At 57.6% G+C, this 19,526-nt stretch overlaps 1 protein-coding gene and 1 long non-coding RNA gene across 10 annotated transcripts in view; one reads left to right on the top strand and one right to left on the bottom strand.

Moving 5' to 3' along the window:
• Positions 1-19,526, bottom strand: part of SMAD3 (SMAD family member 3) — a 112,556-nt gene that overhangs the window by 76,004 nt on the left and 17,026 nt on the right. Inside the window, exon 1 of one of the 9 annotated variants that reach the window (XM_089309487.1) lies at positions 18,592-19,492. The exons of the other annotated variants lie outside the window; for them this stretch is intronic. The gene's annotated coding sequence lies outside the window, so the exon portion shown is untranslated. Of the gene's footprint in view, positions 1-18,591; positions 19,493-19,526 lie in introns of those variants that run through there. 9 annotated transcript variants of the gene reach the window in all.
• On the top strand, positions 15,769-19,191 carry LOC149123157 (uncharacterized). The gene is made up of 2 exons (XR_016217590.1): positions 15,769-18,038; positions 18,537-19,191. It is a non-coding gene; the product is annotated as an uncharacterized LOC149123157 (long non-coding RNA).

The following is a 19,526-nucleotide window of genomic DNA, read 5'->3' as shown; positions in this document are numbered from 1 at the left end:
TTTCTTATTTCCTGTCATGTCAGATGTCTGAGGTCAAAAAGAGAAGCAGCAGCCGTGTCACATGGCGGGTCACCCAGCAAACACCGGACACACACGTTTATCCGTACTTGGTTCCCGAGTGAGCGGCACACAGTAACAGTGGTGGGCACGGGGCCCCGAGCCTCCTGAGTCAGCCTGGGCTGTGCCACCAAGTGTGCGACACGGTGTCCAAGGCAGGCACAAGACGCCAGGCAGAACACGGCTGACCCTTTGCCACCTACAATTTACCCAGCAACATAAAGGGGCTACAAACCCATTCCCCACCACCACCACCGCGGCCTTCCCAGTGAGGCGGCTGGAATCCAAACCTCAGCTCTGGTGCCTGGTGCGGCAGCCTTGGCCCAGTCCCTGGCCCTCTCGGGGCCTCTCATTCCTCATAAAGGGAGGGCGAGGGAAGTCCCCAGCGGGTTTCAGTCCCCCTGCACACAGCAGTGCCTCCCTCCCTCTCACTCAACAGAAACGTACCAGAGACCAAGCAGGCGAGAGGGACACCAGTACAGGAATCCACATGCTAATGCCTACTGTGATGAGACACACACAGCATAAAAATGAACCCCTTCAGGGGCTGGTGCTGTGGCATAGAAGGTAAAGCTGCAGCCTGCAGTGCCGGCATCCCATATGGGCGCCGGTTTGAGTCCCTGCTGCTCCACTTCCAATCCAGCTCTCTGCTATGACCTGGGAAAGCAGTGGAAGATGGCCCAAGTCCTTGGGCCCCTGCACCTGAATGGGAGACCCGGAAGAAGCTCCTGGCTGCTGGCTTTGGATCGGCCCAGCTCTGGCCGTTGCGGCCATTTGGGGAGTGAAGCAGCAGATGGAAGACCTGCCTCTCTGCCTCTCAAATAAACAAACCTTTACAAACGTACCCCTTCAGCTTCTTTCACACACACAGTTCGGTGGCATTTGTGCACAATGTTGTACCTCTTGCACCATATTCAGTTCCAGAACGTGGGTCGCCCACTAAAGGAAACCCAGCAGCCACCAAGCAGCCACTCCCCCTCCCCTTCCTCAAACCTGGCGGCCACCCATCTCCCTCCACGCACCTGCCTGTTCTGGACACTCGCCCACAGGGAGCCACGGAATACACGGCCCTGTGCCTCTGGCTTTGGTCACTCGGTGTAGTGTCCCCAGGGGTCACCCCAGCTGTAGCGTGCACTTGATTTCCTGGCTGAAAAACGTCCCGTCGTAGAGGGGAAATGGGTTTTGAATTAACCGGTGAGTAAATCACCCACAGACTTCACTACGATTAATTCACGTTAGTGATAAAGCAGATAATCCATGGATGACACAGTGCCCATGACAAGCTCCTCCCCTGGCCACGGCGACGGCAGACCTTACCCGCTGGTGCGGTGTCATCCCACCCAACTTGGACGCCTCCGGCCTGAGGCACAGCCAGCTGTTGGCTTTGGGCACCTGAAGCAGCACATTTCCCAGGTGCACACGCACCCCTGAGAAGCTAGCATCTTCACTAGCCAGAGGCTGGGACCCCTCTTAAGCAATCTTGCCACATGAAATTCGCCAAATAGAAGAATCATGGGTGCAAGTCCGCATTCCTCAACAGGATTCCTTTCAATGATCCTCCTGACACTCTCAAACTCCAGTCAGTCTGCACCCTCCAAGGCTCAGCCACACAGCTGCACGCAACAGCAGGTGCAGCTCTTCCAACCAGACTCTGGTTCCCAGGGACTGGACAGTGACAAGCCCTCCTGAATGGATGCTGGCTTTTCCCTCCGGGCTCTGCTGGGAGCCGGGCGTCCTGGGTCCTCACCCCATCTGCTGGCCCTGTGACCTACAGCAGGAACAGCCAATCAGGTGACCCCCAGGGAACGCAGCTGTCACACCCAACAGCCCAGAGGCTGGGGTGAGAACAGAGAGGACAGTGGTGCAGCGAGGACAAGTCTCCCTGGGGCTCTGTCCAGTCTGCGGCCACTGTCCCACATGTGTAGCAAGCGCTGTCGTCCCACCAGCATGGGCCCCCCGCAGGACAGAGCCTGCCCTCTCCAGCCATCACGCCCGGCCACAGACCCATCCAAAGCCTCGGACGCGTGGGAGCTGCGGTGCCCACTTCCACCTGCCTTCCGGGGGCCGTGGAGGCCACCACGGTCAAACTCACCCTCCCTGAGGGCGCTGCGGCCGGTCCCCTCCCAGCTCTCAAACCCGTTTTCTTTAATTAGCTCCCTGTGGCAGGAGAGAGGTGCGGCCCCACCCTCGAAATGAGCAGGCCGGGCCTCCCGTGGCCTCTGTGGTTGGCCCCCGTGCTGCCCAGCTGCCAGGGGGGCGCAGGCAGCTCCTGCCTGCTGCATCGAGGCAGCGCCTCCCCCTCACAGAGCCTGACGCACGCCCCGCGACCACACGCCGGGATGCGCCCTTCCTGTGGCTCTGTGGAGGGACAATTCCAAACTCCGCTGGCTTTTGATCTCCCTCTCCCTGCTCTCCTCTCTCCTTCTGGGGACAGCTGGTGGCACAGTAAAGTCCTACTCTCCCATCCCACGGAGGACAAACTGAGGCCCAGGCGAAGTAACCGCTTTTCTCGGGCGTCTCACACAAGGTTCCGCCTCCCACCAGGATTCACGTTTCTAAGAGGTGTCCATGCCTGTCATGTCAGCACGTTCTCACCTAATCAGGCAGGCGAAGCCCTCAACGCTCCATTATTTTTCAATTTGATAGGCAGAGAGAGAGAGAGAGAGGGGCAGATGGACAGGACTGCCATCTACTCGTTCACGCCCCAAATAGCCAGGACTGGGCCAGGCCAAGGCCAAGGGCTGGAAACGCCATGCAAGTCTCCCACACAGTGGGACAGGGACCCTGGGAGCCATCACTGCCACCTCCCAAGGCGTGCGATGAACAGGAAGCTGGACTCAGCAGCCAGGGGCAGATACGGAACCCAGGCTCCCCGACACGGGACAGGAACATCACAACCGCCAGGCCAAACGCCCTCCCCACCGCGCTACCCACCAGCCAGAGACCGAAGCTCAGTGCGGGAGGGGCAAAGGTCACATGACTGAGGGCGACACGAGGGAAGAGGACCAGGACCCCCATCCTCAAACTCCAAGCACTGCCTGTTTATTTTTCATTCCAGTAACGTCTACAGCACAGCCTGAGGCAGCTATGAGTCCACATTGTGGTGCTCACGGGCACTGCCACGTGGCACTGCTCCGCTCCCAGTCCCTCCCACCTGCCTTTCTCCCTCCTCCTGGTCTCCAGCATCCTGACTCTGGAGAACATTCACTCAGCGCCGTGGGGACACCCAAGTCAATGCCTTCTCTGTACTCATTCAATCCTCATGACCACCTTAGCAGGTGCTTGCTCCATTAGCCCCACTTTACAGAAGGAGAAAGTGAGGCTCCTGGAGCCTTGAACAACCCACCCCCAGGTCAAGCAACTAGTTAAGAGGTAGAGACCAGACACCAGGGATCCAGCCTTCAGGAGATCCACTTAAAAAAAAAAAAAAAAGATATATTTATTTGTTTGTTTGAGAGACAGGGTTACAGAAAGAGAGAGAGAAATAGGTCTTCCATCCATCAGTTGGTTCACTCCCCAAGTGACCGTAACAGCCAGAGCTGGGCCAGTCCGAAGCCAGGAGCTTCTTCTAGGTCTCCCAAGCAGGTGCGTGGGCCTAAGCACTCAGGGCCACCCTCCAGTGTTTTCCCAGGTACATTAGCAAGGAGCTGGATCAGAAGATGAGCAGCTGGGACGTGAACCAGTGCCTGTATGGGATGCTGGTGCTACGGTTGGAGGCTTAGCCTACTAGGCCACAGCACTGACCCCATTAGCACCATTCTTTTTTTTTTTTTTTTTAAGAAAACTTTTATGCTAGAACACAATTTATTCATTCAACTGAACTTTTGCTGAATACCTAGCACATGCTAGGATCAGCACCGCGCTGATCCGAAGGCAGGAGCCAGGTGCTTCTCCTGGTCTCCCATGGGGTGCAGGGCCCAAGCACTTGGGCCATCCTCCACTGCACTCCCTGGCCACAGCAGAGAGCTGGCCTAGAAGAAGGGCAACCGGGACAGAATCCGGCGCCCCGACCGGGACTAGAACCGGGTGTGCCAGCGCCACAAGGTGGAGGATTAGCCTAGTGAGCCACGGCGCCGGCTTAGCACCATTCTTAACAACTACATTTCAACCAAGAGCCTGAGGGTCACCTGGTGGAGAAGTGAGTCGCCCAAGATGACCAAGCCAGAGCTGGTCTCCCTCTCAACTCACCACTGGCTCATCCCTCTGTGCTGGGCTGCTTGAAACTCCCCACAGTGAATGCACAGTAGACCGCAAGCCACCACCAACAGGGATACGTCTGTAGCCTGTGAACCTCCTCCACTGTGAGCTCCATCCCCAGAGCCCCGTTACCTGGACCCACCTGGATTCCCGAGGGCAAGCACCCGGCTCACCGGGGGCGGGCTCAGCAAACCAGGAGACAGCGTCAGCAGCTCAGGGCATGAGCAAACGGCACTGTTGTGCAAGACCATCCTGAGCCCCCCAGCCCCAGGACACCTGTCAGGACTGGCTGCTTCCGACAAGTGGGGCTCACAGCACACACGCGGGTCCTCCTGCCAACAGCAGGGGAAAGGAACCATTTGTGGGACTGAAATATAAAACTTGTTCCCTTCCTTCCCCAGTCTCTTGGCACAGCGCTACTGAGGATCAGTAGAGAAAAACTTAGATTTTCAAGTCACTAGCATGAATTCTGCCATTCGTGTTTATGTTGTGTAATGCCAAATATCAGAGCGGTGAACTAATATGCACATAATATACCGTAATGGTACAAATTCTGTCTCATAGCTTGGACACGCATATGTGGTCTGTGACTCATCTGAGCAAAGAAACACCGCGTGCTACTCGTTTGGGCAAGTTTCTACTTCGCCCCTTAATACGCACACAGGTACTACCAACACGCTCTGCCTTCTGCCTCCTGCGGAGTGAAAGGCAAGCAGCCCGCCCCGCCTCCTCTCCCCTTCCATTTCATTTCAGCCTTAGTGGCTGACCAACACCAAGAAACAACAGGAGAGGGAGGGAGAGGAAGGGCCACCAGCTTCTCTGCGTCCAAGGCAAGTTCTAGTTCAAGTGCAAAACAGCAGGCCAGTCGTAGCTGTGACCTCTCCTGCTCCCTTGGACTGTGGCTCAACTCCCCCACACGGCAGGTGCAGCAGGATTCTGTGGTTACGGGGGTGGAAAGAATGATGGACACACGTGCTCCCAACACACACAAGCTCCACCGCCTTACTGGACCTCCCTCGCAATGCACCAGTTCAAGGTCACAGTAAAGTCTCCAAGATGGTGGAGCCGGCACTGTAGCACACCAGGTTGTGTTGCCACCTGCATCCCATATGGGCACCAGTTCAAGCCCCAGCTGCTCCACTTCCAATCCAGCTCCCTGGTAACACACTTGGAAAAGCAGAAGATGGCACAAGTGCTTGGGCCCCTGCCACCCACGTGGGAGACCCAGATGAAGCTCCTGGCTCAGCCCGGGCATTTGCAGCCATTTAGGGAATAAACCAATGGATGGAAGACCTCTCTCTCTCTCTCTGTCCCCTCTCTGTAACTCTGCCTTTCAAATAAATAAATAAATCTTTAATGAAAAGAAATTCCGAGACAGTGACAACAGAGTAGTGGGGCCAGCACACGGCCCTGTCCAGTGCGGGCTCTGTGTGGTCCTGGCTGCTCACGCAGGTTCCGGACACACTGGCACGGGGCCTTTCCTCTGCTGACCGCTGGGGTCTGAAGTCAAAGCAGCTTGGGACCCCTCAACTGACAGCCCTGGGTCTGAGAAACGTCACCTAAAGGCTCCAAGCAGGGTCTGGATTACAACACTTGGCCGCCTCCCCACCACAGGGGCAGGAAGGCCCGAAGCTTCACAGGGCTGCCACGCTGCGCGGCAGGTCTGTGGTCCGCTCACTAAAGCAGAGCAGTTTAATGCTACGGCAAGAGAGAAAGGCCCTACCCAACCGCGTGCCAGCTCTCAGCAGGGGACCAACAGTGAGCTCTGAACACGCGTGAACTCAACCTCCCACCATCCCCAGGAGGTTAAGTCTCCTTATCCCCGTTCTCCTGCCAGAGAAACTGCGGCTCCGAGAAGTGACATGACCTGTCCAACGCCTGCCTGGCCAGCTCACGATGACATCTCTGGCTCCGTCACCACCCCACTGAGGCCTCTTCCTGCAGCCCTGCCATCTGCCCCAAGGCTGGGTAAAAACTCAAGCACACTTCAGACAAAAGAGAGCGTCTCGCTCCAAAAGCTCTGATGCGTCAAGTCGCGAATGAGCAGGTCGTGAGGACACCTGTCACGTGCACGTGACCACACCCCTGCCTGTGTCCACACGGCCCCCCGCCCTGCATCTCGCTAACCACCTGCAAAGCACATCTCGGGTGATTACGGGCCTCTGTGGCCCCTGCTAAACCAGGAGTAATGCCTATTTAGTAAGTTCAAAGCTCGGGTCCTGACTCCAACACAGTTATTTGCAGCCACTGGGACCTGCTCGGGCAGGCCCCGGGTTATCACTGCCCGCCCTGCCCCACCCCAGCCCTCACCTCCGGGCAGCAAATTTGAGCAAGGCCTGAGCAGCAAGATTGCTCTGTGCTGAGTGTGCCCTCCACGGCGGCCAGGGAAACTCCCTCAGCCCTGCCCTGGAGCGGCTGCTGGGCGGGACGGCGCCCGCTGACCCCAATGCAAGGTGAATGCGAGGCCACCTCGATCTTTTTTTTTTTTAGATTTATTTATTTACTTGCAAGTCAGAATTACAGAGGGAAAGATGGACAAAGAGATCTTCCATCCACTGGTTCTCTCCCCAAATGGCTGGAATGGTCATGGCTAGGCTAAGCCAAAGTCAGGAGCTTCTTCCAGGTCTCCCACGTGGGTGCAGGGCCCCAAGCACTTGAGCCATCCTCCACTGCCTTCCCAGGCCATCAGTAGGGAGCTGGATCAGAAGTGGAGCACCCAGGACTAGAACCAGCACCCACATGAGATGCCGGCACTGCAGGAGGCTACTTTATCTGCCACGCCACAGCACCGGCCCCACCTCCCATCTTGATGCCACTTCTAGGTGCAACCCACATAAGCAGCAGGTGACAACTCTTCTGATCTGCCCCAGCTCGGGCTGGCTTCACTGGACGGGTCCCCTGCCGCCCCGCCACAGGCCACCTCCCCCCAGGAGGTCCCAGGGCCAAAGCTGAGGACTCTCCCACAGGACTGGGTGGCTTGGGGGAGGGCTGGGAACAGGGCGAAGTGCTGGCAGTACTGCGGCGTCAGACAAAGGGCCCCGGAGCAGAAACAATGAGAGCGGAGTTCAGATTCCTGCTCTGCGTCACCCCAGGTAAACCATTTGCCTTCTCTGAGCCTCAGCTCCTCAGCCATTAACCAGGGAAGGCGCCCAAAGAGGCCAGTGAAGACACGGGTCAGTGAAGACACAGCGGTAGGGTGGCGGTCTGCCCTCCCAGGGGGCATGGGGCTGTGGCCACCTCCTCCAGGCAGCTTGGCCAGTTCCTCACCCCCACCCTGCACCACCCCTTCCCTTCACAGCGGCAGCAGAGGCTCTGCGGGCGGCTCCAGCAGGCCCCTCGTGTTTGCTCACATCCTCCCTCCTAAACTCTGCACCTTGGGCACTCCTCGCCAGACACCCACCTGGCAAGCTTGCCTGGATGCGTCTGTCTCAGCTGGAGACCTCGGACCAGGTGTCCCTGTGCTGGGGGCAGGATGACAGGCGGCAGGCAGGGCTGGCTGACCCTAGTGACCGCCACCCTGTCCTGATCCACAAGGTACAGCTTTCAGAGAGGAGGGAAGGTCGGCTCAGAGAGACCAAGGGATGCACACGTGCGCGCACACACACACACGTGCGTGCACACACACACACAGGCAGCACAGCAAGCCAGGGGGCCCGGCTCCAAGGAAACAGCTCTCCTCCCTCTGCCCAGTGGCCACATGAGAGTGACCAGACTGTGGTCATCGTGGGTTCAGACCATTCATAGTAACAGCAGCGGGGAGGGCAAGTGTGGCTCCGGGTGTCCGGGTCTCAGTCGGATATCCCTGTTGACCATGAACCCCCGCAGTGCTCACGGGGGATTTCAGAGCCCACCCCCCAGGCCCCTGCACAGCGGCCACTTCCTGTGGCTCCAGGAGAAAAGCCGGCATCCGCAGGACACCGTGCCTGGAACCACAGTGAATCCCAGAGCAATCCCGCTGTCTGGTGTCTCAGCCGATTCACAGTGGAAGAACCCCGCCACTCAGGGGCAAACAGCATGGGTGAGGCTTGCCCCTGGGGCACCCAGCCCTGGCATCCTGGGCCTTTTCTGTCTCACACAATGCTCTGGACCAAGACCTCCTGACCCCCCACATTCCAGCTTCGGCACCCCCATAACCGCGCTACTTAAACTTTTACGCACATCGACCTCCCTCACAGGGCTTTGAAATGGAGACTGCCCGGCGCCTGCCCCAGGTTTCTAATCTAGGAAGTCTGGGTGGGGTGCGACCTGAGACTCTGCATTGGTGACGCCAGGGACACTTGGAGAACCGCTGGTGATAAAGCACTGCCCCGAGAGCTGGGGGAGGGTAGCGGACGGCACAATCCCCATGACCAAAGAACACACCTACCGTGACGAAGACCACGGGACAACGCTCATCACAGCGCCACATCACGGCCCTGGGCTCCCCTCTGCACATGACAGGGCTCATCAATGGTTCCTCAAGCCCCAGCTCGGGGGAACACTCCGGGGACAGAGGCGGGCAGGAGGACGGGGCAGCCAGGGACTCCCCGCCCCACGCTTTCCTGCAGCTGTTCCAGGCAGGAGCACGGTGACCGGGTGACTGCAACCTGGGCTCCTGAGATCCCCGCCCCCCACCACCACCCCGGTCCCTGCAGCCTAAAGGCGGCAGTGGCTCCGTGCGAGGCCGGGGTCACCTCGCCTTCCCACGCCTGGCTTCTCAGCCGCCCTCTCTCCTGTGCAGTAACCAAGGCCCCGGATTAACTGCCCTCCGTGGTAAATCCTCAATACCGTGCACTCTGCTGAGACTCCGACTGAAACACTCTGATCGCCATCACGTCAAAACGCTTCTAACGGACCATTCTAGAAGGCAATACGGAAAAACCACGAGGGGTTCTTCCCCCCAAACCTGTTAGAAGAGTGTCGGTTATTTCTTACTCCTACAGAACACGCGGGCGCCACGCACATGATGGAAGAGCAAAGGTGAGCCTCCGGGGCCGTGGATCTGTGACAACACGGGGCACCAAACCCTGCACTTTCATTTCTAAAAACCCCTTATTTTGGAGAAACCATGGCCACAGCCACAGAGACACCGGCGGTTCCCCCGAAAGTACCGGGCGTGATCTGGGGCTGAGTGACTCATTGCGGGGGAGGTCACACAGTGTGTCACAGCGACGCTGGATCCACAGCCCCTGGGTCACCCCCAAGTCACCTGGAGGCCACGTGGACAGAGCACGCAGGGAGGGTCACAGCTCCCACAGACGAGGACGCACGAGGGGTGAGAGATCACCCTTGGGCCACGTCCGCCACACACCACAGCAGCAGCTACGCGTTCCAGGGGGGAAAATGGGGAGGGGTTTTCTCTCCCGTGAACACAATTAAAATCCCAAGGAACCAGCCCCGTGAACCCAGACGGCGACAACACAACACGGCATTTCTACTCTGGTTCTGCTGCAGTGAACACAAGGCTGGACCTGGGGGCCAGGGAGCCACGTGCTCCAGCTGGGCAGGAGGGGCCTGGCCACCCGCCCAGAAGGCCCACCCCATCACCGGTGACTTTCAAACCCACACCTGAGAAGCCGGGAGGCTGGGGTGCTGGGCAGGTGGAAAGGCGGCAGCGAAGTCTCCAGGGCTCCGAGGAACTGCCTGTCTCCTTTCCAAGCCTCGAGTGGAACAGCTCCGGGTCTGCACCACGCTCACCACCAAGCACACTGGCAAAACCAGGTTCAACCTCAGGGTTCACAAGGGCACTTCTGGCCCTGCCCCCTCTGCCAGCCCGGCTCCTCTCCCCAAGAAGTCCACACCGTGGCTCACACACGTCCCTGGGTATGAGCCACGAGCCAGGCTGTTGGGGAACAGGAGATAAAGCACCCCAGATCCATGTAAAGTCACAAGCAAAAAACCCAGGCTGTGCCTCTCACTCGCTAAGATCTTGAGCAAGTCTCTGCACCTGTCAGGGCCCATCTGCCAATGATAAGGTTGGCCTTGACCTGTGCAACCACCTCTGAACAGCGGAGTAACTGTGATATGACCCACACTATGGCTGGGACCCCACCCCCTTCACAGCTACTGAACAACATCTAGGTGCCCCAAACTGAGGTTCAAAGAGTGACTCAGCCAAGGGTCACTTAGGACCCCACAGCTTAGGGCCAGCCCTGTGGCACAGCGGGTTAAGCCAATGCCTGTGATGCCGGCATCCCATAAGGGCACCAGTTCTAGTCCCGGCTGCTCCACTTCTGATCCAGCTCCCTGCTAATGCACTTGGGAAAGCAGTGGAAGGTAGCCCAATGCTTGGGTCCCTGCACCCGTATGGGAGATTCGGATGAAGTTCCAGGTTCCTGGCTTCGGCCTGGCCCAGCCCCAGCTGTTGTAGCCACTTGGGGAATGAACCAGTGGATGGGTCTCTGTCTGACTCTCCCTAGCTCTGCCTTTCAAATGAATAAAATCTTAACAACAACAAAGAAACACCCACAACTTCCTAAGTTGGGATTTTCGACAAAGGCTGACTCCTGACGCCCTACCTTCCCACAGCACCTAGAGAGGCACAAAGACTCTCAGTGTTAAATTCTTCAAGTCTGCTGCTGGGCCAAGTGAAATGGGACACTTCCCCACTGCCACACCACCCAGAGCAAGAGCCCCCAGTCCGGCTACTTCACTCGACCTGGGCTCACGTGCCTCCATCCCCGGCACAGCGAGGCAGGCTCCCACGACAGGGTGGAGCAGGCAGCGGCCAGAAGTCCTGCGTGGCGTCAGAGGTGAGGACAGCAAGCCCAATGCCGCCCCCATCACCAGTTAACAGTGGACCCACTCCACGCCACTCTCGTCCACAGCACCCAGTCAGTCCAGCCATGGGTCCTAGGCCCAATCTCTCTGCCTCTCCAGGTGTCCACTTGCTCATAGAGGTGTGCCTACCTCTGGCGAAGGTCACGGAGATGAAACAGAATCGGGTGTGGGAAGGTGCTTTTTATTCTTTTTTAAAGATTTATTTATTTTACTTGAAAGTCACAGTTACACAGGGAGAGGAGAGGCAGAGAGAGAGAGAGAGAGAGAGAGAGAGAGAGAAAGAGCGAAAGAGAGAAAGAGAGCGAGAGAGATCCTCCATCTGCTGGTTCATTCCCCAGATGGCCACACCGGCCAGAGCTGTACAGCACCAAAGCCAGGAGCCAGGAGCTTCCTCCGGGTCTCCCATGCCAGTTCAGGGGGCCCAAGGTTTTTGGCCATCCTCTACTGCTTTCCTAGGCCACAGCAGAGAGCTAGATCAGAAGTGGAGCCGCCTGGTCTCGAACCAGAGCCCAAATTGATGCCGGCACCGCAGGCGGCAGCTTTACCCGCTACGCCACAGCACCAGCCCCAGGTGCTTTGTTTTTTAAAGATTTACTTGAAAGGCAGAGCAACAAAGAAAGATCTTCCATCTACTCGTTCACTCCCCCAAATGGTTGCAATGACCCAGAGCCTAGAACTCCATCTGGGTCTCCCATACAGGTGCAGGAGCCCAAGCACTTGGGCCATCTTCTAATGCTTTCCTAGGCGCATTAGCAGGGAGCTGGATCAGAAGAGCAGCAGCCAGGACTCAAACATGCGTTGCTGGCATTGCAGGCAGTGGCTTAAGCCACTGTGCCACAGCGCCGGCCTCCTGGCAGGTACCTGTAACCTGTAAAGTGCTGTACCAGGAAAGCTCACGGTGGTGGTGTCACCCTTCCTGGTGACAGCAGCGGAGAAGCCCCATCATATCCTGATACACAGAGAACACACACAGTGTGCAACACAAGGAACCGGAGGGCTAGACTCAGTTCCTTTTCTTCCACTAATTACAAACTGTCCCTGACCACCCATGAAGCAGGGAGAAGACCATGTGCCCTGTCCCCAGCCAGGGCCACCGTAAAGACCCCAAAGAAGACTTCAGCCTGGCCCAGGCCTGGCTGTTGCAGCCATTTCGGAAGAGAGCCAGTAGATGGAAGATCTCTCTCTCCGTATCTGTTTCTCTCTCTCTCTCTCCCTCCCTCTCTCCCTCCCTCCAACTCTGCCTTTTAAGTAAATAAATCTTTTTTAAAAAATCCCAAGGAGAATGTGTATTGAAAACAGCATGGATTTAAAAATTTCTTGACCAAAAGAACTGAAATTTTCTATTTCTTTGAAAGGCAGAGACAGACACAGTCACAGAAAAAATCTCCTGCCTTCTGGTTCACTCCCCAAATGCCCACAACAGTCAGGGCTGGGCCAACGCCAGGAGCCCAGAGCTCAACCTGGTTCTCCCACACTGGGTGGCAGGGACCCGGCTGCTTCTCGGGTGCGCGTTAGCAGGGAGCAAGGCTGGGACTCCACCCAGGCACGCTGCAACAGGAAGCAGGCGTCCGGAGTAGCATCCTAACCAGCGTGCCAAACTCCTGTCCCAACTTATCTTTTAATTCCGTTTTAATTCTTCCTATGCTGCCTATCACCCTGCCGTGAGATAAGGAAGATAAGGAATGGCACAGATGGAAGGAAATTTGGCCTCTTCTCCGGTTATTCAAAATGGCCAAGAGGCTCAAAGAAAAATGAAAAAAAGAGGAAAAGGGTAGCTTGCTGAAAGAAAAGAAAAACAAACCATACACCCAACAGTAAGAAGCCAGGGTGGTCTGGTGGGGACAGGGCCCCAGGCAGAGTTTGGGTTTTTGGGGTGTCTCTCTCCGTCCTCTGGGGTCCCTGTCCTGGCTCCTTCAGAACTCAGAACCCAGAACAGCAACACGCCCTGCGGAGAAAAGCTTACCATGCCAGAGACAGCTGCTGGGGACGGCTCACTTTGTGTGGGGACTCTCCCTCCGGGGCACTCTGTCCAGAGAATGGTCACCCTGACAAAGGCCTGAGGCCACCCTCACTGCTCCCCTCCTACCCCCACCCCAGGCAGCTCCTCCCTCTGGCTCAGGGAGAGAAGCAGCAAGACACCACGCTCTTCTGGCCCTGGCCAGCCCTGCTGCTTTGCTGAGCTTCTCTCCCCCGACCTGGCTTGCCTGTCTCCCTCTTCCATGCGTTTCACCCTTCCTGACTCTTGTTTCCACGTGGGCTGTCCCTGCCCCGTCCACCCCGTATGGCCTGCCCTACCCCAAAAAGCAAAGCTAAGCAAGACCCTGGAGCTGCAGCATCAGGCACCAGGTACCGGCTCAGCCCGGTGTGTGCCCACTCTCCAAGCCACAATCTTGCAGGAGGATCTTCAGTGCTAGGCTTAGGGCAGCAACAGGGGCAGACGGAGCTCTGAGTAAACCAACCCCAGACGCCGCCCAGCTCAGGGTTTCTAACTCTTCTGGAGCTGTCAATCAGCTGGGTCAGAATCTGATGGAAACCATGGCTTCCTATGGGCTGGCTGGCTCCACCCGTTGCAGGCAGGGCTGGCATCATAGCAAAAACTATTTCAAAGCACAGAGACCATAAACGCAAAATTAAAAGGTAAAGTAAAAAAGGGAGGCGATATTTACTGGAAACTTAAGTTGTGCTGTCCAGAAAATACAGCTCTTTTTTTAAACACACATACAAACACAGCCGTGTACACAATGCCTCGGCCACACATACACACAGCCGTGTATACAATGCCTTGGACATGTACACACACACAGAGCCGTGTATACAAAAAGGATGTACTTTGCTCTAGGCATGACTTTCTTATCTGCCTCTGGTTCCACTCAGCTGCAACCTGTGACCATGAAACTAGGAATCATTTCTCGCAAAGAAACAACAGGGGCTTTTGCCACAATCAGGGCCGAACAAACCCGGGCCTGCCTTCCCTGATGAGCACGGAAATCGCTCCTAGGACGATCGGTGCACAGCGACATCGCTCCCATCCACTCCGGCCCCTGGCACTGAGGCTGTGGGAGATGAAGGCGAGCAGATGGCAGTAAGCAAAGCGGGGGCCTGGCCAACACCACCCTGCCCCTGCAAGAAAAGGAAAAACACGCTCCAGAAAGTGGGGCATTTTCGGGGGAGCAAGCACCCCGGGTCATCCAGGGGAGCACCAAGGCACCCGCCAGGCCTGCTTCTGCAGAGCCAGGAGGCACGGTGCAGAGAGGGGAGACGCCGCCCAGCGTGCAGGGGCCCCTGCGGGACTGGCTTCTGCTGGCTCAGGTCCTCGGCCTTGAAGGTGTCAGTCCCACTCCGCCCTCCACGTCTCTTGAATGAGAACGGAGTGGCCATGTGCACCGGCCCTCCTAAGCTCTCTGCTCTGCGCATCCTCAATCCCCGGCAAGACCCCAAGCTTTCAGGGGCCTCTTTGCAGCTGCCGAGGGCCTGTGTTCATTTGCCTGAGAAACAGTAACCTGCACCTGCACCCCACACCTGGCCATCTCACAAGCTTATCTGGGAAACCCTTCAAGGCCAACCAGAACTGCCAGCCACTTTTCCTCCCCCACCGTGGCTCATTCCACACCATTAAGCATTCACCTGGGCATTCAAACCATGACCACGGACACCTGTCCACCCTCGACCTGGACGAGCGCGCCCATCAGAGCTGCCCTGTCCCCAGGCAACAGGAGAAAGACTCCCTGGAGGGGGCCAGGAACAAGCTTCGGGGCTGCCGTGGCTGCCACCGAAGTATCATGCACAGTTTCCCAGCCCCCAAGGCCCACCGGGATCAGCCAGGAAGCTGTGCCCCTGGCCGACTGCAGCCTCTTCCTGGGTGGGAGGGTGAATGGCTTGCGGGGTGCGTTCCGGCTCCACCCCCGACTCAGCAAGGCGAGCTTCCTGAGCAGAAATAACCAAGTGCAGATGGTGCCACGACTTCAAAGACGCCAAGAAACCCCTCCCCAGAGAGAAGAGAACAGGGCTCCCAGCTCATGGCAGCTGTGATTACCAAGCCACTCCACTTCCAGAGCAGGGGGCGCCTGCCTTGCCGGGGATGTGTGCTCTGACTGTAACCACCCCGCACCCAGGACAGACGCCCGCCTCACCGAGGCACCTCCAGTCCTGCCTACACACCGGGACCACCTGGTCAAAAATTTTTAGGAGAGAGAAAAAGAGAGAGGCAGAGAAAGCCCTCATCTACTGGGACACTCCCCAAATGCCCACAATGATCAGGCTCCTAAGCCAGGAACGAGGGGCTCCATCTGGGTCTCCCGCATGAGTGGCAGGGCCCCGACTACTTGAGCCATCATCGCTGCCTTCCAGGGCTCACATCAGCAAGAAGCTGAAATTGGGAACCAGAGCCGGGACTTGAACCCACGCACGCCAGCATGGGATGCAGGTTTCCTAATAGGCATCTTAAACACTAGGCCCCACACCTGGCCGAAAAAGCCAGAGCTGGGCCAGTCCGAAGCCAGGAGCCAGGAGCTTCTTCAGGTCTCCCATGTGGGTGCAGGGGCCTAGCAGGTAGTTGGGCCACCTTCTGCTGCTTTCCCACTGCATTAGCAGGGAGCTGGATTGGAAGTGGAGCCGCCCAGGAACAGGTGCCCATGGGGGATGCCGGCACTGCAGACAGCAGCTTAACCCACTATGCCACGAGGCCGGGCCCCTATCTGGAAACCTTTTAAATGCTGATTCCCCAGCCCCACCTGCAGAATTTCTGAACTCACTGGTTGAAGGTGTGGCCCCAACATCAGACTATTTATAAGCAGCCATGGTTCAAAACCTTCTATGGTGACCTCAACAACCACGTGTGAATCATTAGGAAGCAAGCGTCCCAGCTGCCGCAGCTCAACTCAAGGCCCAAACCCCTTTCCATGCACGCAGTCCTCAGCCGCAGGCCCCAATTTCTAGCCCCCAGGGTGATGCGCCAGTGATTCTGAAACTCTCCGAATGAGTAACAGATTCAATTTCTTTGAAGGCAGGCGTAGGAATGAGAACGTTCAAGGTGGTAGAAACTGTAAGATCCTGCTAAGCCAGCGCCCTCAGTTCATAGAAGAGGAAGCCAGAAGCTGGGGTAGCAAATGACTCAGCCAAGGTCACAAAGCCGGGCTGTGTACACAACCATCCAGATCCAGCACCTGATAAAGCCAGGGTCTTCCAGGTCGAAGCCCACCCCCTGCCCCCACCAGCCCTGCTGCAGACGGACGCCTGACGCAAGAACCAGGCAGGGGTTGTTCCCTAACAGCTTCAGTCCAAAAAGCTTGGTCCCCTGGCCAGCCTCCCAGCAGCTATGGCCCTCTCCCTGCCTTTCCCTGCCTCTCCCTGCCTCTCCCTGCCTCTCTCTCTCTCTATCTCTCAGGATTCCTGGGCAAATTCCTGGTCATCCTCAGAGAACATTCTGGTTGGCTGGCTGAGCTTCCTGGGGACAGCCATTAGCACAGTGCGTCTAGCCCCCTCTGTAAAAGGGCATCTGTTGCCGGCGCCGCGGCTCACTGGGCTAATCCTCCACCTAGCGGCGCCGGCACACCAGGTTCTAGTCCCGGTCGGGGCGCCGGATTCTGTCCCGGTTGTCCCTCTTCCAGGCCAGCCCTCTGCTGTGGCCAGGGAGTGCAGTGGAGGATGGCCCAGGTGCTTGGGCCCTGCACCCCATGGGAGACCAGGAAAAGCACCTGGCTCCTGGCTCCTGCCATCGGATCAGCGCGGTGCGCCGGCCGCAGCGCGCCGGCCGCGGCGGCCATTGGAGGGTGAACCAACGGCAAAGGAAGACCTTTCTCTCTGTCTCTCTCTCTCACTGTCCACTCTGCCTGTCAAAAAAAAAAAAAAAGGGCATCTGTTGAGCTGTGGGCCTGCGGGCTTCAGCCAGCGGGGCGGCTCCTGGCTCCTGGCGGGTAAGAGAGCTCTGATTGTTGGCTTCAAGATCTGTAACCAAGCTGGGAACACGGTTCCCTTCCTTCCAGCATTTACACAGGGCCAGTGCAACAGGGGGGAGGCAGCTGGTGCCTAGAAGAACCACCTCCCCCCGCCCCCAGCCCAAGGCTAAATAAGAATTCCCCTTGGCAGACTGGAGAAGATGCCCCCAGGTGAGGCTCTTGTCTCTACTGCTGCTCCCTGGGGACAGGGCTATAGATCAACAGCGTATTTGCATATTGCACCACCAGCAGCAGCAACAACAATGGAAGAAACTCACAGAGGTCTGATGAATTAAACTGGATCCTTAAGGAGTGGAACACCCCTGAAGGCAGAGCCTGTGATGGGAACTCAGACTTGGTCCCCCAGGACCCAGCAAAACGTGACATCCCCCCACCCCGACAATTCCTTCCCCTCTATTTCATCACTGCTCTGACTCTGCTAAACCAGGGGCCTCCCATAGTGAGAATCAGAGAAGAGGAACAAGAAATGGTGGAGCTGGTGCACTGGAGCAGCGGGTTGAGCCACTGCCTGGGCCGCCGGCTTCCCACAGGGGCGCCAGTTCGAGTCCTGGCTGCTCCACTTCCAGTCCGGCTCCCTGCTGATGCTCCTGGGAAAGTAGCAGATGAGGACCCAAGTGCTTGGGTCCCTGCCACCCAAGGAGGAGACCCAGATGGAGTTCCTGGCTCCTGGCTTCAACCTGGCCCAGCCCTGGCTGTTGAGGCCACTTGGGGAGTGAACTAATGGATGCAAGCTTGCTCTCTCGCTCTCTCCAACTCTGTCTTCTAAATAAATAAATAAGCCTCAGAAAGAAAGGAAGCTACGGCACATGTACAATTTGAGGCACTGCAGGACAGGAGCTGAGGGCCTGCAGATCTGGAAGTTATCCCTACCTCGGTCAGAAATGAAACTCGGGCAGAGGGGAGGAGCCAGCCCCACCCTGCGGAACCACGTCCGGCCCATGGCTCAGTGCTCAGTTAGGCAGATAGCAAGAAACAAGAATTGAAAAAACACAGCGGCCCAAGGAGGACATCCAGGGAGATCCCTGGATCAGAGCCCTGTCGTGAGCCTGTGATTTCACCCTCCTGCTAACGGTAACCACTTCCCACATGAGCCCCAGGAAGGCGACCGTGCAGCCCACAAGACAGAGAGAAATGTGACCACACTTCCCTCTTATAAACAGGCGCCGGCAAACATCTGAGACCACTGGCCCGCCGCCGTGGTTACCCGAGGGGTGGGGGGCGCCCTGGTGCGGCCATCAGGGCCTCGGGCTCCCCACACGCCCACAAGCCGGAGAAGTCGCCCCATTGACTGGGGAACTGAAGCTGCTCCACAAAACCAGCCTCCCACTGCGACGGCCCAGCCCACCTGGCCGCCGCAAACCTAAGGATGGGCAAGAAAGTGGCCACACTGGGGGTGGGGGTGGGGTCACGGGCCCATGTCCAAGGTGCCTGGAACTGCCTCAGGGCGGGCTGGGGACTCCAGGTGCAGTGGCTCCTCATCCCACCCCCACCCCTCCAGGCCCTACCTCCTGCATCAGTATCAGTGACAGATCCTTCTTTTTTTCTTTTTTCTTTTTTGAACCACCAAAGCCCCAAACTGCAACTCTCCCAATCAAGCAGGAAAGCAACCAAGTCCCAAACCGACCTGTTTAATTAACTTCCAGATGCTTCCTACGATGCCAAGTTCTCCCAGCTCCTAGATGGACTGGAAAGGAAAACAGCAGGCCTCGGAACAGGCTCTGTTTTTTCTCAACGCAGAGGCTTTTGCAAACCTGAAGTCGGCGATCAGGGATCCTCCGTGTCTGCAGAGTCCCATCAGAAAACGGCAACAGATGACGGATCCCAGGCGCCACTCTGATTCTGCCCACCCTGCGCTGATGGCTCTTTCTTCCCATGTATGCTTTCAGACAGAGCGCTTCCAGCCCATTCAAAGCAAGCGAGACGCACAAGGACGCTAAACGCGAAATTACAGGGTGCAGGGTCTGGAAGCTCCTGCCCCGCACCCACCCCCGGGGCAAGCTTTTTATCTTCATTTTATCCACAGGAGGTGGAAGAGTGGAGGCAGCAATCCGCAGGCCCGAGGGTCCCCTGTGCGTTGCCCACTGCCAGTGGTCTCCATGAGCCTGTTTACCGCCTCTCCCGAAGCTGCCACAGGCAGGGCGGACGGCGGGCTGACAGCATGGTCTCCCACCGGCCTCTGAACTCCAGGAGGGCTGAACTGGCCTCTGACTGGTCACCAGCACAGCCTCAGCAATCAGCGAGCCAAGGGAAGTGTCAGAAAAGGAAAACACAATCAGCTGGGCTCAGGACAATTCACACCAGGTGAGAGCCGGCCCTGGGCCCAGCAGTGAGGAGCCCTAAATCCCACATCCGGGTGCTGGCTCCCGACCCCAGCTGCCTGCTGTTGCAGACCCTGGAAGGCAGCAGTGACAGCTCCAATGGCTGGGCTCCTGCCACCCACGTGGGAGACCTGGATTGAATTTCCAGCTCCCAGCTGCAGCCTGGCTCAGTGCCAGCTGTTGTGGGCAGTGAACCAGTGTGGCAGAACATGTGTGCCTGCTCACTCTCTCTCTGCCTCTC

The sequence above is a fragment of the Oryctolagus cuniculus genome, chromosome 12 (assembly GCF_051225735.1).
Source record: "Oryctolagus cuniculus isolate XC-2025 breed Fujian yellow rabbit chromosome 12, ASM5122573v1, whole genome shotgun sequence".
NCBI lineage: Eukaryota > Metazoa > Chordata > Mammalia > Lagomorpha > Leporidae > Oryctolagus > Oryctolagus cuniculus.
The sequence above is the reverse complement of the archived record's forward strand: the minus strand, read 5'-3'. Positions and strand labels throughout refer to the sequence as shown.